This window comes from Felis catus, chromosome C1 (genome assembly GCF_018350175.1).
Source record: "Felis catus isolate Fca126 chromosome C1, F.catus_Fca126_mat1.0, whole genome shotgun sequence".
Lineage (NCBI taxonomy): Eukaryota > Metazoa > Chordata > Mammalia > Carnivora > Felidae > Felis > Felis catus.
This window is the reverse complement of record NC_058375.1, coordinates 76,659,693-76,684,260: the sequence shown is the minus strand read 5'-3', so window position 1 is coordinate 76,684,260 and position 24,568 is coordinate 76,659,693.

Here is a 24,568-nt window from a genome sequence, read left to right as displayed (position 1 = left end):
TTACTGACTGTAATCAAAATCTAGATTATGGGCAATATGAAGAGAGATCTGGCTAGTGAAAACAAATGAAGGAAAAAAAAAAATCTTTGACTTAATCTACAAGTTTCATTTAGCTGGACCTTAATGGGAAAACTGGAATGTCCAGGGATTGTTAGAGTTACCTGACTTCCTTCTTTCCAAAATTGACTTAATGGCATTTAAATAATACACCAACATCTTAATTCATGGACCTAAACACCAAGAGGCTGTATTACAATCTGGGTTTTTAAAAGTCTGAGAGAGTTTAAGAAAGTTCGATTCACACGGTAAAGAATCCTTAGCATCACGACTCACTGAAAGACATGGATGAGTTGGATGTTCAGGTTCTGAAACCTGTTGGCATTAGCACTATCATCACAGTTCTCTGACTTTTGTTGTCTGTTGGTTTGTTTGGTAAACAGGAAGGTGACTTTTTTGGTCATAGCTTTAGTGAAGCTTCATTGGGTCCTCAGAAATGTTCTCTTTTGTGGTTTTGAGAACATGCTCCTAGGTGCAAAGGATAACATTTGAACTTCAGAAAGGATTTAAAGATAATTGACTTACAGAATCTGAAAAATAACAGGGGAAACTGGACTCTGTAATGTGGAGGCCAGTTCAATAACTAAACTTTTAACCTTAGGAACTTGAAGTAGTATGAAATGGTCCCCAGGTTTTGCTTCTTGGGGCCTGGATTTCCACCACTCTTCTGTGCTGCCTTCTTCTTTACCAGCCACAGTTACCCAGTTCTTACTTCATCTCCAGGGTGAACACATCTTAGGGGAGTCACTTCTGTGCCCACCAGTGTACTAGACACTGGAGGAGTATAAAAACAAAATACCCCATAAGGAGTTAGTAGTATGGCAAAGGAGAAAGAAAATGTTTGTAGCCAATTGTAATAGATACAAAACAGCAAACTTTGGAAAGGAGTTGAAATCTAAAGCATGTGTAGAAATGAAGAAAATGAAAGGACAGGATGGGGACCGTCTAGGCAGAGACAACAGTGTGTACAAAGCATCTGAGGTAGGATGAGGCGAGCATCACAGGTGGGCATGAGATCAGGCTGGCGAGAGAAAGCAGGGGCAGGATCAAGCACAGTCTTTTTAACAATTGTAGTTTTTATCCCAAAAGCCATGGGAAGCCTTTGAAGAGTTTTAGATGGGAGATTGACCAATGACATTTGTATTTAAAGATATTATTTTTACTTATGCTATAGGGAACGCGTTGGGGAAACTAGTTAGGAGGTGACTGCAGAAATCCAGTGGGAGAGAGCCGGCTGTAGGAATGGTGGTAGAAGCAGTCAGCAGTAGGACTACATGAAAGAGTGAAGGTATTCCTAGTCTGAGAGATTTGATTTTGGAGGGAAGGAAGACTGAGGCATCAAAGACATCTGCTGGGGTTCTTCTGCCTTGTCTAGGTGAAGGACAATGGTGCCATCCCTGGGCTAGGGAACTGAAGGCAGATCTAAGTTGGACCAGGGATTGGGGGATTTTAGATGTGTGGAGTTGGAGGTCTTCAAGTGGCGCCATTGAACAGGAAAATGTATGTATGTGTCTAGAGCTCCCAGCAAATGGAGTTGTCATCTGTAACTGAAATAGAAGAATCGGATACAGCTAATTACTGTGAGGCAGTACTAAACGAAGGGCCAATTACTAAACCTTGGAGAAAACTCCCATATTTCATGGTTTTTAGATGAGGATAGGTTTGCCAAGGAGGTTGGGAAGGGCTGCCATAGAGGAACAAAAGAAACGTGGAACATCCCAGGACTCAAAGGAAGATAATGCTTCTAGAAGGGAGTGGTGTGTCTGAATCATTGGAAGGAAATCCAGTATGTAGTGTTTTTCAGACTTAAACGTCATGGAGCCTTTTTTCCACTGGATTTTAGGGCAACACAATCCCAATGCCATCCAGCCATCCATTTGCTTACATATTTTAAGTTGGAAATTTTATGAAGTGATAGGCAACATTTATCTGAAAAAAGTTTTACACAGTATTTAGTGACCAGGGTTATTGTAGTAGATAGGAGGATCTTCTATCTGTTAATAATTTCCTTGAGTGTGAGATATACATGACTTGCAGAGGGTATTAAAATTGAGTTCTGATTTGAAAGTAAATATTTTTTAAGTAAGAGTACAAGCCAGAAAACTTTGGTTATTTCTATGGTTGTCAAATGAGTATGAACAGTAGTAAGAAATACAATTGTCCAGTAAAATATTTTAGAGCACAAACCCATGGCTGTAAAAATAAATATTATAGTAATATCCCAGGTAGATGTAAGGAGTCCCCAGGAGATTTTATGATGTGCTTTCTTTGACTGTCTCTATTACTGTATGGAATTCACACTTTGTAGTTGCAGCAACATAGAAATGTGCATATGTGTGTTTTTCCCCATTTCCTTTACCATGTAAAACTTGCGTCTTCTCTGCAGAAATGTACACAGAGAGATTGTTGCTCTCCTCTATCCATCTTGCCATATAATTTTTACAGCTGTTCCTCAGTTGTTAATATATTTCTGTGGAATATGTGTAAATAGACATGAGCAAACTGTCTAAAAGTTATTCAGCTAGTCAGTGAACCATGTAATCTGTTGGTTCAGAGACAACAGATAATAGAGTGAGATATTTGCTTTACCATCCACACACTCCATGCAGCATCTGGACTCCCAAAGTCAATTTGTGTTCTGTTGGGGCATGTCTCCTCACACTATATTATCACATCAGGGATAGGAAATTTGGATAATTACTATCTGATTTACAAAAAAGGAGACTATTTAGTGAATTCAATGTCTGCGAGGTGGGAGTTTTGAACTAGAAGTTGGTTCCATCTCTGGTTAATTTGATATGCCGTGCATTTCATCACTGTTTTCCTCTCTTTTAACAATGTAAGTTAGAAATAACCTTGTTAATTAGCATCTATTTTTAGGTTGATGACATGACACAGCCAGGACAGAGTGGGAACATTCTAGGACTACCATAGCACAAGCCCTAAAACTCCTTTGTAAGGGGGAGATGGGGGATGGCAGTTGTCAGTGAAAATGAAAGGTATGCTTTGTAGGCATACTTACAGAATGTACTTATTCTGAATAGACAAAATTGAACCGTTAGGTAAGAGAGCCATTTGGTAGGCATTCCTCTTTTTTGGCACCTGCAAGTAAAAATTAGGTGGTAGTCTGTTACTTCCCCTCCTTAGACGGATTCCTTGGCTCCCTATGATCTCAACAATGAAGTCCAATTCCCTCTGCATGAGTGTCCAAGTTTACATTTGTACTCTCTGTCCTCCTACCAAATCAAGCTATTCCTACTCCTCTCAGTGCCTGTGTGTGTGTGTGTGTGTGTGTGTGTGTGTGTGTGTGTGTGTGAGAGAGAGAGAGAGAGAGAGAGAGAGAGAAACATATTTAACCTGCTTTGATAATGCAGTTTCCCCATGACTTCTACCTGTTGTTCTTCCATCTATCTCTTTTGGCTGCAACATATTCTTCGATATTGGTAGGGCACTTACTGACTTCTGGCTAGCACTTCATCTACACCTCTCATAAGGCAACTAACACCTTCTTAACTTACTTTGTGCATATACATAAGTTATCTCCCGTTCTAGACTGTAATAGTATTTGTGGAGTTGCTAGCTGGTTAGCTGAGTCAATGAAAGTATGGGATAAAGTGAAATTCTCAAAAGGGAGGGAGGCCTGTCCAAGGTCTAAGTCATCGTACACTTGAACTTCTGGAATAACCTGGAATGCATCAGTCCTCTCTCTAGAACCACCCCTACACTCAATAGCCTTAGGCAAGTAGGGATAAAGTGCTGTGTTCTGCTTTTTAGTAGATAATTACAGTTCTCCTTGTGCAGGAAAAGTTACGTATATGGGCTCAATAGGTTGGTTGACTCAGTGGATTGAATTGGGGCAGAACCTGTCATGTTGGATGGGCAGGAGTCAGGGGAAGCCTGGTAGGTGGGCTTGAGGATGTGGTGTCTGGCCAGAGAGCAGATCCTATTTTACAGTTGCTTTGTATTCTAGTCTATGCTCATCTTTCTCAACTCTGAGTTTCTATTTCATTTATATCAATATGCCACAATTTAGCACATACGTGGCTTATTTGCAGTAGCTTTGCCTTCCTATCAGGCTGGACGTTATTTGAAAGCAGAGATACTTTACCTCTATTGCTGTTGTTAAGACCTAGCACAGTTCCTGGGAACTATGGACACTCAGAAATCCATTGTCTTTTTTTTTTAATTGTTTGTTTGCCCTAGAGAGAGAGAGAGAATGAATGAATGAGTGGGGGAGGAGCAGAGAGACGGGGGGGGGGGTGGAGGACAGAGGATCCCAAGTGGGCTCTGCACTGACAGCAATGAGCGCAATGTGGGGCTTGAACTCAAGAACCCTGAGATCTTGACCTGAGCTGAAGTCGGATGTTCAACCAACTGAGCCACCCAGGAACCCTGAAATCATTTGATCTGATAACTGATATATCAATCCAATAGTTGGTAGATCATTTGTATTCAGCTAAAGAGTTATTTATTGAGCATGTGCAATGATCAAGGCACTGTGCTACATGCCTCAGCAAATATAAAAGACAGCTAAGTTGTAGACTCTAACGGGAAGAGTAGCTACAATGGCATAGCTGTAGTTCAAAGAACAGTCTGATGTGTACCCTAAGAAAAGTCCATTGAGAGGCCATCAGCCCACAATCTTCTCTATCAAATTTGGAAACATTTGGATTTTAATTAAATTCCAGGCCCTGAAGTCTCTCACTTGGGTGTTGTCCATGACACTGCAGTAAACCAACAGCCAGGTAGAGGTTAAGTGCTGCTAAATGTGTGCTTGAATGTGAGCATGGTCCGGGAAGTGGGGTGAGGCCGGCTATGACACTGATGGAAGAAAGATGAAGAAGCATTTATTTGTAGTGCGTCCACTTATGTATTTTGCACTTCAATTTCTTTTTCCAGGAATTTCTTTCTGATTGTCAAAGGAGTACATGTTCACTATATAAAATTTCAAAACTAGATAAAAGTCCAAAGAATAAACTTAGTCTTCTTTTTATCTTATTCTTCATAAATAGCCATTGTTAAGATTTTTTATATAATATTCTAGTTCTTTTCTTATACATGTCTATTCATATATATTATAAATTAGGGTCATACTGGTACCTAGATTTCGATAACCCCCTCATTTACCAATATCTTGTATGAACTTGTCTTCGTATCATTAAATATTCTACAGCATGATTTTAAATGGCGGCTTTATAGTCATCATATGAATCTATCATAATTAATGTAACCAATACCTTACTCTTGGACCTTTAATTTATTTCCTTTAAAAAATTGTTTCCAAAATATGACAACTAATTTTTAGAATAGATATATATGCTTAATATTTTCTATTCCCATAACTTTGATACGGGGAGAGGAGAGGTATGGCAAGAAAGAAGGCTGTAAAGGTAAGCAGGGCCCACGTTTAGAAGCTGAACTTCTCCCAACTATGGTCAGGAGCCATTGAAGGATTTTAAGCAGTGGATTGATAAGATTAAATTTGAATTTGAAAACGTGGCAGTTTTCAAAAACAGTCTCGTTGCCTGTAGGCATCATGTGAAAATGTGTTTTTTGGTTGGTTAATAAGCACATCAGATGAAATGAGGCAAGAGTCTCAGGGCCTCCAGCCAGTTGGCAATATAATAGCATGAAAATAACCCATTGTGGTTTTTTGGGTTTTTGTTTTTGTTTTTTTTTTAATGTTTGTCTGCAGTTGAATCTTCTCCATGCATAGTCTGGCCATCCCAGGACTTAGCAACTGTCATTCTCTTAACCAGGGATGGGACAATTTTCCAGGTCCATAGAGGAAGCAAAACTTTTTGCCAATGTTATGGAAGGAGTAGCATCTGAAGGAAGAATGTGTCACCTCAAAATACACTAGTTCCCATGGAGACGTTTCACTGACCTATATGAATGTGTCTAAATAATGTTTAGCTTGGGGAACAATTAGGGGCTCAGCCTTCATTATGTCACTGTAGCAAACAGTGTTGGCTGCCTACCCAAACTGCATCAACTTTCCACACATCCTGGCTGAAGTGGCCCTTGCCTGTAGTTCTAGATGGGTTAGTCTTGACTGGTCCAAGACAGTCTTGAGAAATCCATTCCCAAGCAGGTGATTTATTTAGGGTTGCCTATTTAACCTGGTTCCACATGATGGAAATGAATATGAAAGGAAATCTGCTAGAAACTTCTGGATATTGGTACATGAAGATGTGATACTTGCAAACATGTGGCCTTGTGGACATGTTAAGGATGGCAGAGTGGAAGGAGAAACCTGGATCCTTGATAACAAAATTGAGCCTCTGAATTAACCAACCTTGGAGCCTCCCTACCTCAGGACTTGCTGTGACATTTGAGCGTCCTTTGGTGGAGCTGTTACTTACAGGCAAAACCACCCTATCTGATACCATCACCGTACTTGTTTATAAATATTGTGAAAGCTTGGCAGCCCACAGCAGTGACAGGACATATATATCTAATGCATCTAGTGCTTTGCAACATTGCTGTGGCAGTGATAAGTCTAACATTTGTATACCAATCATCAGTGCACAGTGCTTTTCAATGCATTTGGTTCTTAAAGTAACCTTGTCAGGTGGGGTGTTAATGTATTACTAAGTATCAAGGTCCCAGAACAGGCACTAACCTCAAGCTTATGTTGGGGAATCTGAGGTGGAGAGTGTGCTATTTATTGAAATTCTGACAGATTCCCCTGAGAGTCCAGGAAAAGTTTGATTGGAAGTAATGGTTGGTCCCTCATACCAAGCCATGGAACAAAGGAAATGGTGAGGAAGGGCCATGTTCGGTTTCTCAAGGAGGGTCTTGAGTGGATGAGGCATGAAACCCTGACTCAGGACAGTGAAATGCCAGAGCTCTGTCTTGGGACACTGACGGCTTTTTTGTGGGCTGGGGTCCTTTGGACACAGTATGTGTAGTATTATTTCATTGTTCTCTTGCCAGCCCGTTGGTCTTTACCCCAAATTTAAGAGTGGAGATAAGAAACTGAGTTTGTTTGGTAAGAGTCTTAACAAAAAACACTATAAAATATAAAACATACTGTGCTCCTTTTGGGGGATCCTGATAAACAAGTTGCAACATTGGTAGAAAGGGAGATGTTAACTACTTTGGGGAGAATGATGAGGGCTGCTGAACAGGCACTAGGCAATATTGGCTAAAAATTGGATGACATCATAACCATTGAATCCAACAAATATTGAATGGTGGTGAGCAAAACAGATAAACTTCTTGTGTTACAAATGAAAGGGGCATACATTCTGGTAGTGAAGACATAATAATGAAGTAAAAGAAATAGGAAATATGTAATTACAAATTGCAGTAACTGCTGTCAAGGAAGGAAGAATATGACATGTGAGAGAAGAGTGGAGTGAGGAGGCTGCTTTATATTGGGTGGTCAGCCTCTGTGAATAGATTGCACTCAAGACCAGAAGGATAGGAAAAGGACAGAGTGATGGTGGCAGGGGTGGGGATGCAGAGAGCAGGTGCCAGGCATAAGGAACAGCATGTACAATGATCCTGAGGCAGGAAATAGCTGGTGTGTTTCAGGAACTGATTTTCTAGGCCACATTCTTTCACATCATGGCAGAAGAGTCCATTGGACTTTGCCACTGTGTCCAGTGTTGTCCCAGGAATTGTGTGGGATAGAAATGTACATATGTAGGTACACACTGGAATGTTATGGAATACTTGATGGGGGAGGTAGGTAAAATGTAAGTTGGAATACAAAACTGAGTAAAGGGGAGAAGGTGAGAATAAGTATGGAAAGATAAGGAGTGGAACTGAGCATTTGTGGGGCAGTAGAGTGTGTTTCTGGGAGGAAGAGTAGTAGATAATCTTGAATTAATTCTTTCTAATTGAGGGTTAATAAGCACCCATCCGAGAGTCACAAGACCCCACAACTTCATCCACTCCCTTTTAAACTTTGCTACTCCTGTCCAAACAATCGCTTAACTTAATTAGATAAGCCCAGTGATTCCTAAAGAGCAAATAAACTCAATATCCTGTCACTGAGACTCACTTTCAAAGCACACAGCTACTAAATTTCCAGTGGCAAATGCTCCTGACCTCCATGTTTCCGTAACTTCTAGTCTGTCCGTATTTTCATTGTGTGTGTTACCGCGCGGCAGGCCTATTACAATGTTTTACGCTGTCTGAGCCTCACACCGACGCATGGCGTTTTCAAACGCTTCGCTGACATAGGTCACTCCCTCTCATGGCTCCACGGAGGTGGGGAGGGGCAGGTAGCATTGTGTCTGTGGAATGAATGAGGAAACAGAAGGGCAGAGAGGTTAAGTGACTTGTATAAATCACACAAGGGTCAGAGGCTGTGTGTGAATAGGACTCAGCCTCCAAACTTTGAGTCCAGGGCTCTGCCCACTAAGCCCCCTTTCTCCTGCCGGCAGTTCTGAACGTTAGGGGAGAAGAGGAGTGCCTCAGCATTCCAAAAGGAGAAACTAACAAGTGAGATGGTGTATGAAAAATACTCCCTTCATTTTGGGTCTGAGTTGTGGAATAGTTCAACTTTTTACTTAATAATTTTAGAGCATCCTATGTCTACAAGCGTCCAAATTGCGTTCCATTCCAGGCAGTGTGTGTAGGTAGAGCTTGTGGAAAGATACCGGTCTTCCTGGCCGTCATCTTCCAGAGAGCAGGTCCCATCCCCTTCAGGTGCATCGCATTGCTCGGTGCCTCAGCGCACGTCACCTGCCACGTTACCCTGCTCTTTTTTGCCGCTTCCAGATCAATATCGTTGACGCAACGCTAGGACTTTACAAGGACCAAAAACTATAGAAAATGCCCGGTTTGGTGTTTCAGCCCTGCCTGGGCGTGTGCTGTTGTTCACTCTGTGTCTTTGCACGTGGAATCAGAAGCACCGTGCACAGGTCCTGCTCGCTGTCTGCTCCTTCTCTTCCACCCCGGTGCTTGAAGCCCGGCGACACCTGTGTTCACAAAACCCTTTCCACCAACTTGGTCTTGGAATCAAGTCTCAGGTCCATGTTTCCTTGAAATAATAACTTTCCCGGCAAGCTGTAAGAGTCTGAAAGGTGGTTAAGAATGAAAAGTGTGTCGTTTCAGCCTGAGCCATTATCCTCCAGTTGTGCCTCTCTACAGTTGGACTTTTTGTTTTATCTTGACCCTGCGTTTTCTTTAAATCTTGACCCTGTGGAGGAGTTCTAATGAAATGGTGAATTGGTTTCTGCCCCACTAGAGAGAGACAATTGAATATAAGTTGTATTAAATTCAGAGAAACCAAGACCTATCCTGTGTGGGGTTTTCGAGATAAATCTGCCTCTGCCCTATACATTTTTAATGACAATGTGGTTTCAAACTCAGTGTAATTCGATCCTAAATCAAAGCTGACTCACGGAGAAAAATAGCGTTTGATTCTATTTAGTCCACATTTCCCTCCCCACTTTAGGGTGTCTGCCTGTGTGATTGGGGGTGGGGTTGTGTATAATGCCGTCTGAATACATTCTTATAAGTATTAGAAGTATGGAAACACAGAGCCCTCCGTGACCCGCAGGGCCCTCTGTTGATCACTGGTGTTTGTTGTAGGAGGAAGGCAAACATAAGCATAGAAGTGTTATTGAACAGAAACCCCTTCAAAAATGTCTCTGGGCTTTTGTTCTCGGGGTTGCATAGCAGTAGGGGGCCCCCCTCCTCAGAAAGCATACTTATGCAAGTATTAAGAACTGGCTGAGATAAGAAGTAAAGCTTAAGAGACCTTCATCATTAGCTGCTAGTGGTAGAGATTAGTGATCCTACTACAGGATTACAGACGGAAAGAGTGCCAGTGTTGGTTAATTGTTCATTAATGCTTGTAAAATAAGCCAGCTGGAGGAAAACTGACCATTGTCTGCACTCTCCGAGTGAAACTAAATTGGATCTGCTCATCAATGGCAGTATTGATGTCAGGGGGAAAAATACACATGTAAACTTCTTCCTTATGACTCTCTCTCAGTTTTAAATATTTAATTAAAAAAACTGTTAGCCTAATAAGCAATGATTAAGCTGTCAGTGCAACTTTCTGTTTATGGCTGACCTTTATCCCAGCCAAGGACGCCTTCCTTCACATGCGTTTGCTCCATTAGCTTTGCTCTGAAACAAACTGAAGCTGATATCCTAAAACGGCTTGCAGATACAAAGAAGCCTTAGAATTTGTGGTTATAACTTTGAGATCCAGTAGACATGCTACTTAAAAGTCCCGGGGAACTTTAGGCCCTTCTTTCTCCCTGCCTCCCTCTTTATAATTCCATTCTGTCCCCTACTTCAAACCCGTCCTGTGGTGGTGAGGCTCTCCTGCCCTGCTCTCACTCCCAGACACAGGCAAGGCTAAATTATTTGCTTGAAGCCACACGTTGTCCGAGTCAGGAAAAGAGCCGAGTACACTTGCCTTCTTTTGCCTTCTTCCAGAACATGTAGTTGTAAGGTTGGGGTCTATGGTTAACTGTTTCTCAGTCCAAAACTAGGAAAAATTTAAATATGTTTTCTCCAGTCCTTTTAAGTCAAGGTTGGAGTTAGTTTATTCGTATGAGCATATTCGCTGAGTTTTACCCTGTGCAGCAGTGATGAGCAAGTTGACACAGCTCCTGCCCTGAATGTGCAGGATCCATCTAGTGGGCACAGACGATATCTTACAAGGTAAAAATGGAGGATGAGTGTGATGAAGGGGAGGCAGTGGGTTCAAGGGGGAGGTTATCACAGAGGGAGGTTTGGGGAGGAGACATGGCCTCTCCGAGAGGAGCTGAGGGTTTAGTGAGAGGTGGTACAGGTAGGAGCTAGAGCTTGTGTGAAGACAGGATGTGCACAGGATCTCACTGTGTCACAGGCACTGCACAAAGGACAGGATGCTCCCTCAGAATTGGGAGAACAGGTGTGGGTTTGCCATCTGCAGTGGTAACTCTCTTGACCGGTGGTTTGCAAATACTGGTTGCTGATGAGCCTGGGGTGTCAATGTCTGACGAGAAACACGGTCTGGCCCTGCTTCCCTCTCTTCCATCCCCTCCTACCACTTCTTTCCTAGCTTGTGCTGAGGCCACATTTCCTTGTCTTTCTCTTGTACCCAATCAGCATTCCTGCATTTGTTCATCTCTCTCTTTTCGCGCACATTCAAACATCTGTGAGCCCTTCTCTGCATTCATTCTTTCACTCACTCATTCAACAAACTCTTGATGATTTACTAGTTACCAGTTCTTGGTGCCATGGGTTTATCAGGAGACAGGAGAGGCAAGCCCCCTCATTGTTGGTTCTGATGTCACCTGCTCAGAGGCATATTTCCTCCCTGTCTATTACAGTGATCTTTTCTGCAGGTTTCACACTCTGAGGTGGTCATATTTATTTTTTATATGTTGTATATTTCTTCCCTAAAATGCAAGCACAAGAGGGCAGAGACAGTGCCCCTCGTGCTCATCGCTAGACTTCCAGGGCCTGGAACAGAGTCCTGCACACAGTAGATGCTCAGTAAACACTAAATGACCAAAATATAAAGGAAAGATTTAAAAACCAGATTAAAGATGAGAGGGCAGCTGATGTAAAGTGCAGGAAGGGAAGTAACATGCACAGAGCACTGACTGCGCTTTAAGAACTGTCAGTAGTTACTTGAATGTGCCAGGCTGGTGCCACATTCTACAGTCACACTGCTATGCTAGCTTTCAACACCCCACCCTTATTTGTTTGGATACACTGAAAAGGTTTATTGATTTGGTTGAGTTTGTTGTATGATTTGCTTTATAACCATGATGTCATCAGTGATCAAGACACTATCAAAACCTAAATTTTCCTCTAAGTCCCTGGTTAAATAGGTAGCATGCAGAATTTAAGATCACTACCACAGCAAACAATGCTGGTATGTGGTTGTTGTATTTCACCTAATGCTTGAATGAAATGAACAAAGTCCTCTGTTTTATAACTTGTGCTGTTTCATAGGTATTAATTTACTTACCTTCAAAGTAGACAATAGAGGAGATTAGAGGCAGAGTTTCATAATGATTCCTTTTTTTTATTAATTGGAAAATCATGATGTAGAAATGGTAACTGACCCATTACTATTAGGCCATTTCAGGATAGATTGAACATGACAAGTTGAGGTTCGGCATCAGATCTGCGTCAGGGGTTACCAGGTGAGATGGTTTGTTCCATGTCAGCCTGGCAATCATTGGTGTTGGTTATTCCAGCTGGAGGTGTATGTGAAGCTTAAGGAGATGGTTGATTTGGTATCTAGGATTCCTCCTTACCTTGTAGCTATTCTCTTGACCTCTGGTCTGGTGCCCACTGATTCCTGGTTTTTGCCTCCCTTGCTTCTGACCTGAAAAGCCTGATGCATTCAGTTGCCATGGGTTTAGAAGCAAGACAGCAAACAAAAGACCAAGCAGGTATTCACACAGAAATAAAGACCAGTTCTTACCATGTTCTTTTTCCACGTTATAGTGTTTGTTTATTGATATAAAAAAGATTCAGGGGGCACCTGGGTGGCTCAGTCAGTTGAGCATCCGACTCCGGCTCAGGCCATGATCTCATGGTTTGTGGGTTTGAGCCCCATGTCAGGCTCTGTGCTGACAGCTCAGAGCCTGGAGCCTACTTCAGATTCTGTGTCTCCCCCTCTCTCTTTCTGCCTCTCCCCCACTTGTGTGCTCTCTCTCTCAAAAGTAAATAAACTTAAAAAAAATGACAATAATGGAATAAAACCCAGAATCCTAATTTCAGGTTGGTCTGTTTTGAGTCATTTGAACTATAACTTGTAGTTGAACTGTCTGTTGGTAGTAGTGAATGGCAGCATGATGTCCAGAGACCCAGAATAGTAAGACCTGGTGTCCATACCATTACAGGTGATTGCTTTGTCTAAAATGTACTATTCAGGATTCTATTATAGTTTAATGATACTATTCAGAAAATCTATCTCTTGGCATTGGAATTGCCAGATGAAAAGGAGAGATTCTATATTTCAGACCAAAGAGGACTGATAGGAGGAAAAAGAGAGAGCAAGAGACCACCAGGTGTGGGTGGTAACCACCAGGCTGACATGGCTCTAATTTGGAGGAAGAGGTCTGGTGGTGATATGCCCTGCAGGGCTTGTGTAGGCCTTGGAAATAGAGGTTTGGGGAGAAAGGTAATCGGTCCTGACCCAGCTCTCATTGCCAGTGATGATGGGTTGCATAAGCATCCAACAGATGGAAAGTGGCACTGTGTATTGTTAGAATCAGTTTTAGCAAGTTATAGGGATGATCTTAACTCCCTACACCTTGCATCTTAAAAACAGTTTTTTAAAAAGCTTTTCCTCACCTCTTTATAGCAGTGACGAGCAAAATTCAGCTTGTGACCAGCTAAATATATCAAATTCCTGATTGCATTGTCTAAGTCTTATTTTTATATCTTGATAACACTGATGAATAGGACTGAGGCATCTACTTAGTATCTGCATTAGTTTTTTGTGCACATTCATCTCCTGCAGCAGAGAACAGAGGCCCAGGGGTGGAGGCAGTAGTTTCAGAGGTATATCTGTGGATTCACTTGGTCTTTGCCAAGGTGTGTCCGTTAAACCATTTTCTCAAGAGAGAATTTCAAGCACAAAGCATTTTCATGATGCACAAACAAAAAAGAGTCTACAGGCTGAAAGGTAGGATTTCCACATATTAAACTACTCATGAGTCCGTTAAGGTCCAGTGGGCAGATGAAATGTTTTAAAATATTTCCTACTGGGCACTTTTGATGGTTTATTAAGGACTTTGTATGCTACTCTGTTTTGGGAATTAGTATGAAGGGGAAGAAATACCTTCCTTTTTCACAGATTCATTCCACTCTTGCCATGTGGGGAAATTGAATAGTACAATTGAAGTTTATGAAGCTCTGACACAGAGGCAAGCATCCATTCTCTCAATAATCTATACAGTCATAAAGGGGATCTCTAGAGCACAAATCAGTTTGTAGCATTTCTTTCTTTAAAAATGTTGACCTTCCATCATAAGCAGAAAAAGTTCAATGCAGCTTATTAGATGGATTGAAACCATCCGGAAATGGCTTTATCTTTTTCTACCATTGCCATCACCCTTGATGGTATTTTGGGCAGAATCTATTAATTTCTGTCGCTTTCGGGTATTAGAAGTCATCTTTTTTGGTATGTATTCCACTCCAGTATACATCAAAACTTCTGTTTCCTATTTGATTCTAAGCATCTTCCCTCTGTTTAGCTAAGGTCTAGAACTAATGGGGGAATAGGAGGCCCTTGCCACTTGTTTTTCTGAATCCAAATTCTCTTTTCCCATTTAGATCCTCCAAAGTACAGATGGAGAGGAAGGGAGAGAGAACGGGGGTACCATTTGCAGCTCTCTGGGAATGTTAATGCTCTGGAATGGCAGCATCCCAGTGTTAATGCCCTCTGCTGGGGCACATTTATGTCTTCCTTGGGAGACCCTGTGTGGCCCTCTGCATTGTGCTGTTCCCTGACTTGGGAGAGTCTTACTGACCTCAGTTCCTGCCTTCCCGTGGTAGATCCCCTGTCCTTTTCCCCTGTGATCTCCTTTTACTAGCAGAGTTCATTGGAGATGACTGGAATCAGGCATCCATGTGGCTGGCCTGTGGGAAATCTTAGACATCCTTGCTTCATCAAATGGCAGCATTTGATAGCCACCTGTCTCTTGTTGCTTGCCTTGCCTTCACTGGCAGCTCTAGCCAGCCTCAAGCAGGCAGCAGCCACTCTACTCATCACATGGCCTCCTGGCCCCTGGATACATGCCTAATGCTTGCCCAAGAACATTTTTGAGTTCTGCTGTGACAGAAGCATGGGGAGGCCTACTAGTTTTTAGCTATAAAAAAGCATCTGACTTGAATTTGAGAATGAAATCTCTTCTTCTGCAGGTACTTTCAGGACTTAGAAGTGTTCTTCACAGTCTCCTTCCCTTGGCTTGAGGTTGGTGTTGGTGGGAAGAGAAAATGTCACAGCACTCCCAACTGATCATAATTCTTCCCTCAGAAGATCTTCTCAATAAACATCTAGCTGTTAAAAACAGCATTGATAGTGACAGAGTTTGGTTAACTTTGAATAAGTGTTACATCAAAATATCTTGGACTACACTTTAAAAATGTGGTATGTTTATTACCCATTGTTCTCAGATGAAACTCAAAGGCAATGGGAAAAGTTCTGTTCCACTTTGAATCCAGTGGCATTTAAAGTCCTTAATAACCTGGGGCACGTTGGTGGCTTTCTCGGTTAATCATCTGACTCTTGGTCTCTGCTCAGGTCATGATCTGACAGTTCATGAGTTTGAGCCCCACGTCAGGCTCTGCACTGTCAGTGCAGATTCTCTTGGGATTCTCTTTGTCCCTCCTCCCCTTGCACTCACTCTCTCTCTCAAATAAAAGTAAACTTTAAAAACTTTTAAAAAGAGTCTTTGGTAGTCTTACCAGAACACTGATTTCTTACCACATCTCTCAGTGCATCTCTCCTGCCTCTTTTCAAAGTTGGCTCTAGTGTGATTTAGCCACAACTCCCCTTTTACCTTTCGCCTCTTCTTCCAAATGCAAGTGCTCTTTTTATTTTCTTCTTACTGCTTTTGCCCCATCTTTGCTTGTTGAAGTTTTATTCATCCTTGAAGGTCTTGGTCAAAGACTTCTCTATGAAGTCTTTGCAGATCTGACCAATCTTTTTTGTTTTTAATTTTGTAAAATTTGTTATTCATTATTGAGAGACAGAGAGCATGAGCATAGGAGGGGCAGGGAGAGGGGAGACACAGAATCCAAAGCAGGCTCCAGGCTCCAAGCTGTCAGCACAGAGCCCAACACGGGGGTCAAACCCACAAACCGTGAGATCATGACCTGAGCTGAAGTCAGATGCTTAAACAACTGAGCCACCCAGGAACCCCCTGACCAATCTTACTAAATCTCATCTATCCCAATACTTGCTTAGTGCATTTTGTTTCCAGCACTGTAATGATACTGTTACACTCATCTTTGTATTAGATTTACTTGTGTCTGCCTAGCGTACTAGCTTGTAAATTTTACTCCATTTATTCCTTTATTCATTTATAACTGTCATTCACCTTCTAATCATCAGGGAATGTATTAAATGATTGGGATAAAAAGATGAGTAAAATACCATCATTGACCTCAAGAAAGTTATTCTAGGAGGGCAGATAGAACACAGACCCAAGAAATTTTAAATGTCAATTCAGTGAAAATATCCACTGGGGGTTGATGAAATGATAAAATAGGAAAAAAAATATCTCCTTTGAAGGGGCCCATAGTTTAACACAAGAGACAGGCAACAGTTGACACTTAGAAAATATTAATTCATTCCACAAAGATTAATTTCACATTTCCTGTGTCAGACACACGGGCGAACAATGAGAAAGAAAAATCCATGTTCTCGGACAGCCTAAATACCAGCAAAGAAAAGAGGGAACAACAATTATGAGTGGTAAGTCTTATAGGGAGTATAGGGTTTAATAAAAGGGGTCAGAAAGATACTTGAAAATGCTGTTGAATTTGCATTTATTGAAATCATATTAGGAATTTATTTAGGACACATTTTTTTATTACATTTATTGTGATCTTATTAGGAATGTCAGGAAATTGTTGTAGGGTTGGAAAATGAGTTTGACTTAAGGCAATTAGGTAACATATATGTAATTATCTCCTGACTCATCAGCTTGCCCCATTGTCTTCAGATGGTCTTTGAGACGGTCTGTACTGAATCAAAAAGCGTTGTGTAAACAATGCCCATAAAGCTTTGAATCCCCTCTTTCTAGTTCAGGAAAGTGAATATGTTGTTTAGAACAGCTATCGTTCAGTTTCTATACTGAGCAACCTCATCTGAGCCAACACATTTTAAAATGTATACATAGAATGACTTGTCTATATGCATTGTTGGTAAACAAAAAAAGTAGTCTTGTAGTCCTCATAGTGACATGCAGAATTTGGCCAATAATAGACCCTTAGTAAATATGTTAACTTTGATTCATTTTTGATTCAGATATCCCACCAGTGTTATAAAATTGGAAACCTATCTTTTCCTCTGATGAGGTGCTGTCACAGAAAGTGCTGGAATAGCCTCAAGAATGACAGAAAATGCTAATTTTAGGTAAAAAATAAATAAATGCTTGGGTGCACCAAATTAAACACCCGTAGGTGCTTGCTTTAATTTTCACCACCAATTTATAGACAAGTAAAGGCATGTATATGTCTGCATACCTGTACATGTACTTGTGTCCATGAAGCCTGGATCAGTATCATGCAGAACACTTCTTGACAGAAAATATGGATGTGTTTTAGTGGTTACACCTGACAGTATGCCAGATGGACCAACTGTTAGCAAAATAAATGTTTCCAGCTATCTCACCATGACTGGTAAAAGTGAGGAGATGGTACTAAGAATAAAATAATCTTCCATGGGCTCTCAGAGCACTTGAATAATGCCTGGGATGTAGTCATAAGAAAAATTCACTACAGGGGCGCCTGGGTGGCTCAGTCGGTAAGCGTCCGACTTCGGCTCAGGTCATGATCTCGCGGTTCGTGAGTTCGAGCCCTGCGTCGGGCTCTGGGCTGATGGCTCAGAGCCTGGAGCCTGCTTCCGATTCTGTGTCTCCCTCTCTCTTTCTGCCCCTCCCCCACTTGTGCTCTGTCTCTCTCTGTCTCTCCAAAATAAATAAAAGGTAAAAAGAAAAAAAATTAAAAAAAAAATTCACTACAAAAATGTGTCCTTTTCACAAAATTATTTTTTAGAGTAACCAATCTTTCATATGCCCATAGTCAAATCCACATGTCTATTTCTTTCTTTGTTTTTTTAAATATTTATTTATTTTTGACAGACAGAGACAGAGTGTGAGCGGTGGAGGGGCAGAGAGACAGGGAGACACAGAATCTGAAGCGGGATCCAGGCTCTGAGTTACCAGCACAGAGCCTGATGCGGGGCTCAAACTCGTGAGCTGTGAGATCATGACATGAGCTGAAGTCGGCTGCTAACCGACTGATCCACCCAGGCGCCCCTCCACATGTCTATTTCTGAAATAATCTTTATGAACAAGAGCTAAAGAAATGTTAGAGGAGCTCAGATGGTCTCTCAAGAAGAATCTACCTCTGACTTGCAGCATGTACATGAAATGACTGCTAGAATGACTGCTTAATAATGCAGTGTTTCTCAAAGTATTTTCTGAGGAATACAAAGCCTGTGGGATATTAACGGGTGGTAGGTCCCTCTCCTCCCCCCATAAGGATTTTGTCAAATAAATGATTTTGGAAACATAGGGTTAAAACAGATTTGACTTCTTAGAGCTGTTTAAATCTAATGTGCTTTGTGAATTTCCAAGTGTTTGGATAGTATGAAAGCATTTTCCTAAACGCATGGGAGCAAGGATGGGGCCCTGTGGCTTATCAGCATCAGTGTTCTGAAAAGAAAATTTTGGGAAAGACTAATGAAGTTTCTTCTATCCAGGATAAGTGGTAGTTCATCTGAATTTATTCTAGTTGGAGACTTAAACCAAGGAAGTACTAGCCGATGGAGGGAATGCCAGACATCTGTTACTGCAAGTAGATGGATGTGGCATCCTGTTTGTCAGCAGAGTTGTCCCTGAAGCACCTCCAGTTCACTGTGCTAAGTACTGGGGATAAAACTAAATAAGACACATTACTTTGTATGTAATGAGATTATGGTCTAGTTTGGGGAAAGGCATAAAAATTAGTCATTTCGATATGATGATGTCATTGCCAGGAGTGAGGCATGTGCAAAATAGAATGCCAGCCCAGAGAAGGGATGCTTGACTCAGCCTAGGCATTCAGGGAAGGCTTTCTTGAGGAGGTGATGCCCTAACTGACTCTTAAAGGAAGAGGAGGAGTTAACCACATGTGTGCCGGGGAGAGGTAGCTTCCAGCTAGAACACCGTGACCATAAACATAGGTGAGGGAAATGGGGGAAGTACGGTATTTCATTTTTGATATTACAGAGAGAAGAATATAAAAAGGTATCTCTTTGGAAGAAGAAACTGTAACGTTTGGGAGAGGGGAGGGCTGGCAAAGTGCTCAGAGCACAGCCACTTTGTGTAACCATACAGATAACTCTTGGGCTACAACCAACATCAACCTGGGGGGGGGTGACCTTTAGATGGAGGAGAGATTTTTTTTTAATCACATCAAAGCAAAAACACATCTAAAAGGGCCTCAACTAACCAAATTTGGGTCCGTGACAAAAGAGAAAAAGAACAGTGATGGTCTTCTGAGCAAAGAGGGGCTTCTGAGAGGAAGATCACGCCTTTCTCTCCACCTCATTATACTGTAGCTGGCGGACTGAGAGGAGAAGCACTTCTCTGTGTAGCAGCTCATTAGCAAAAGAAGAACTCTGACATTAGTTAAAATGTTGATAGATGTGACAGGTGGTGTGAAGGCAAGATGGTGTTGTCAAATTGGAGTGGGAGCCCTCCAGCCTCGTGCCTTGCTTTATATAACCGGTTTATGCAGCATATATTAAACTGCTAAAAAGAGAGTCTTTGTTGAGTAAAATATACTGAGAAAGTACAGATGACTATTTTGTGGACTGACCCAAGCTAGCGTATTCTATGTAAAAAATTTCCTTATGCTTAGTAATTATAAATATCCAAATTTATTACTTGCCTTTATCTTAGGCCTTTTTAGCTATGGGTAGCTGAGCTGAGCTATCCTCATTCTATCTGATCTCCAAATGCCCTTTCTGATCTCTGGTCTAAAAATGCACCCAGGGGATAGATGGGTGATGGGCATTAAGAAGGGCCCTTTTTTGTGATAAGCACTGGGTGTTACATGTAAGTAACTTACAAGCTCATCACTTACAAGCCACCCTCTTGTTCTTTAAACACTTGCCATCTAGTTTTCGTTTCTGGCACTGGAAGGAAGATCTAGTTTTCGTTTCTGGCACTGGAAGGAAGCAACTCAGTGACTTCCTTGTAAGCAAATCTCACAGCCATTTAGTTAGTTTTCTCAGTGTTTATTCTCCGTACTGTCTATGTGCATGTAATGATGCTGATACCAAAGCATTCTTGAAACACTCTACTTCTTTGTCTTTAGTGATATGTGCCCACCTGGTTTTCCTTCTAAGGACTGGGGTGGGGATCCCAGGTCTGCCGCTTACTTTGTTACTGGGTCACATTATTTCACTTTCTGAGCTTCTGTTTTCTCACCTCTAAAAGGAGGAACAGATAATACCGGATAGAGTTGACTTAAAGATTAAAAGTAGGTGACCTACGTGTGTGCTATCCCTAGCACAGTCGTTAGGTATTAACTAAATATGAGTCCCTCGCTGCTCCCACCGTTCTGAACCATATCTCGAACTCCTTCTCTGGATCTTCTTCTTTCTACTTCTTAATGTCATTATTCTTCAAGGTTCAATTCCTGGCCTTCTCTATGTTCCTTGGAAATCTCGCCATATTCATTACTCTTTAGAATTATTTTATGAATGACCACCCCCCTCCCACAGTGTATATACTCTTCTCTCCTTGCTACCCATGTACTGTTACCTCACAGTTAGCATGATCAAATGAACTCACATCTTTTCACCTAAACTTGCCTTTCTCCCTAACCACCAGGTTAAAAATCTTAATATTGTTTTGAATTTGTCTCTTCTTTTGTCTTCACAACCAGTGGTTAAATCCCATGTATTTCAGCTCTACCACATGTCTCAAACCCCCTAGCTTCTCTTGAACTCGGCTGTTCTTATCCCGTCAGAGGGCTTATTAGCATTGCTATTGCAGTAGCCACTTCGCTAGTCTCCCTGCTTTAACTATTTTCTGTACTCCAGTGGACACACATAGAAACAAATTGTGTTAGTATGTATTGTTGGTCTTGCCATCCATCAGTCTGTACAAAAACCTTTCTTTGTTCTTCATTGCCTAAGGAGTCGAAGTTCTTTATTTAATGACTTTTTTGATGTAACCCCAAATAAAATTTCCAGTCTTACTTCTGACTTCCTGTATTGCTTTTAAATTGAACACTTTATTTTCACTTTTGGGCTGACCTTTTGGTCTGTGTTGGACTTCTTTCTCCATCTGTGTGTATCTAAATACTATTGGTGCAAAAGCTTAGCTATCTGAGATAGACCTTCTACTTGTTGACAAAAGTCAACACTAGCTTTGCTGATCTCCACAGCTAGATGCATCTTTTCCTCCTCTAAACTCCCATGGTACTTGATCTGTGTCTATTTTATGGCATTTCATGTGTCATTTATAGAGAATCATTGAAAGAATTTGTATGTATTGAGTTGCTGGACTAGCAGTTGAGACATTTGGGATTCACTTGCTACCTGTGCACATATTAGACCGGGATTTGGCAAACTAACTTGGCCCACCACTTGTTTTTATATAACCGTGAACTAAGAATGGGTGTTACATATACAAATTTTTTGGCAGCAGGGGGCGCGCCTGGATGGCTCAGTCGATTAAGCATCCAGCTCTTGATTTCGACTCAGATCACAATCTCCTAGTTGTTGGGATGGAGCTCCAAGTTGGGATCCATGTTTACAGTGGACAGGCTGCTGGGGATCCTCTCTCTCCCTCTCTTTCTGTCCCTGCTCTGCTAATGCAGAGTGATTTTTTCTAAAATAAAAAAAAAAAGAAAAATTGTTCAGGGGCACCTGGGTGGTTCAGTCAGTTGAACGTCTGAGTCTTGATTTTGGTTCAGGTTGTGATCTCATGGTCATGGGGTCGAGCCCCAAATCAGGCTCTGAGCTGATAGCCCCTCTTTCTGCCCTTCCCCAACTTATGCATACACGCATGTGCACACACCCTCTCACAAAATAAATAAACATTAAAATTTTTTTATTAATTGTGGTAAACTACACATTAAACCAACCATCCTAACAATTTTTACATGTACACTTTAGTAGCATTAAGAATACTCACGTTGTTGGGGTGCTTGGGTGGCTCAGTCGGTTAAGCGTCCAGCTTCAGCTCAGGTCATGATCTCATAGTTGGTGAGTTCGAGCCCTGCACTGGGTTCTGTGCTGACAGCCCAGAGCCTGGAGCCTGCTTCAGATTCTGTGTCCCCCTCTCGCTCTGTACCACCCCTGCTTGCGCTCTGTCTCTCTGTGTCTTTCAAAAATGAATAAACATTAAAAAAAATTAAAAAGAAAAAGAATATTCATGTTGTTGTGCAATCTCCAGGATTCTTTTCATTTAGCAAAACTGAAACTCCACCCCGTTTCTCCTTCCTCCCAGCCCCTTGCTGCCACCATTCTGCTTTCTGTCTGTATGAATCTATTACTTAGGTACCTTATATAAGTGAAATCATACAGCATTTGTTTTCCTGTGACCAGTTTATTACATGGCACAGTTTACTCAAGGTTTATCCATGTTATCAAAAGTGGCAGAATTTTTTCTTTTCAAAGATGGATAATCACTTTATGCAAATATATATTTAGTTTGTGCATCCCATCAATGGACACTTGTTTTGCTTCCAGCCTTTGCCTATTAAAAATAATGCTGCTTTGAATATATGAATATATGCCATATATGAACATATGATTACAGAACCTATATTAGCTATATGATTTATTTTGGACTCTGCAAAGCATAATTTTATTTTAAAAGAGACTCAACATGGGGCGCCTGGGTGGCACAGTCGGTTAAGCGTCCGACTTCAGCCAGGTCACGATCTCGCGGTCCGTGAGTTCGAGCCCCGCGTCAGGCTCTGGGCTGATGGCTCGGAGCCTGGAGCCTGTTTCCGATTCTGTGTCTCCCTCTCTCTCTGCCCTTCCCCCGTTCATGCTCTGTCTCTCTGTGTCCCAAAAATAAATAAACGTTGAAAAAAAAAATTAATAAACAAAATAAAAAATAAAATAAAAAATAAAAGAGACTCAACCGAAAATATTCTTCAGGGATATAGGATAAAAACCAAAGGATTTTAAAAAAAGTTTATTTATTTTGAGAGACAAAGAGAAAGAGTGCAAGCATTAGTGAGCAGGGGAGGGACAGAGAGAGAGGAAGAGAGAATCCTAAGCAGGCTCTGCGCTGTCAGCAGAGAGCCCAATGCAGGGCTTAAACTCATGAACCATGAGGTCATGACCTGAGCAGAAATCAAGAGTGGGATGCCTAACTGACTAAGCCACCCAGGCAGCCCAAAACCAAAGGATTCTTTACGTATTAAGTCAAATGCAATCTGTTGAGGTCAGGGACTCTTTTTATTTTTTCTTCCATTTTTGCACACCCCCCCATCATAACCTCTCACAGAGGTACATGCATACGGTAGATACTCACTAAGAGCTTGTTGAATGGAATCCTCTTTTTCAAACTAAACTTGGTGTGTGTCTTGTTTTAAAAAATTTAAACTATGAAAGTTTCCACTCTAGTAATTGAAGAATGTTGGTGAGTATGCAGTGACTTGAATCCTGAGCAACACTTTCCCATCCAGTGGCCGCAGAGGCTTGAGAAGTCTTAAGTTTTTTGCAGAAGGTGTCCTTGGTCACATCACCCCCTCAGTGTAAGGGAGACTTTTCCATCAGGAAACTTCAGAGTTTTCGCTAACATTTAACTTCTGAGCAGGAATCACAGTGCCTTTAACCCCATGTTGTACACTTTTCTCAGTGTTTTTTGCTTTTTGTTGTTGTTTTTTTTTAATTTAAAGTCAACATGCTTGAGAGTCTGGAAATTCTTTATAAAGAATTCCCAAACTCTAACAGAATGGGAGGAAAAAAAAAAACTTAGCCAAAGTAAAATAATCAATTGTAAGTTGGCGAACCTTTAAAGAGTATTAATTCAATTGGATAAACTGCAGTTAAATAACTTTTATCAAGCAAACTGGGTTAGGTGGTTAAAAGCAAGAAAAAAATTCTAAAACATACAGTGAGTAGTAGTTTATGTGTCAAGAAAAACTGAGAGAATTTTTGAAGCTCTGATGTCTAGCAGATAGCACTTAAATCATTTTTCTCCAAACTTCAGTCATAATACTTCAAAGAGTTATAGCCATAATACAAATTTTTAGACTAAGAAGTGGTGTTTGAAGTTATTTTATAGGATTTTGCTGTAAGGGCTCCAATTGATTTGTAGTAAGATAAAAGAAGAAAACTTTATTTTCGAAGCTTTGTCGGAAAAAGCTTAGCTTCCATTGGTCGTTCTGCCAATATGCCTGCAGGGCATGATGATGTAGACACTGATATTATATGCCTATATGAACTGAGCTGGGTTGATACCTCCTGCTGTTTGTGTTATGGCTAAAATCTGTCACAAAACTGGTGGTGATTTATTAAATGTTTAATGAAGTAAGACAAAAACTTCAATATCTACAAACAGAAAAGTAGAACATCACATTAAAATATAATAATACATATTACATTTCTGTTTTTCTTCTCAATTTTCACGTGCTAAAAATGATAAGGGCACATTTGGAAATCCAGACAGCATAAAAGGAATATGGAGAAGTACTTAAGTGAACAACGGAGATGCTTTAGTTTTATGCTTTGCTTTCTTTTTCTTCTCCATTACAAAAAAAAAAAACCAAACAAACAAAAAAACCCCAACTCTTCCAGAAAAAGAGAATATGCAAACCTTGCTTACTAATAGCTTCTCTT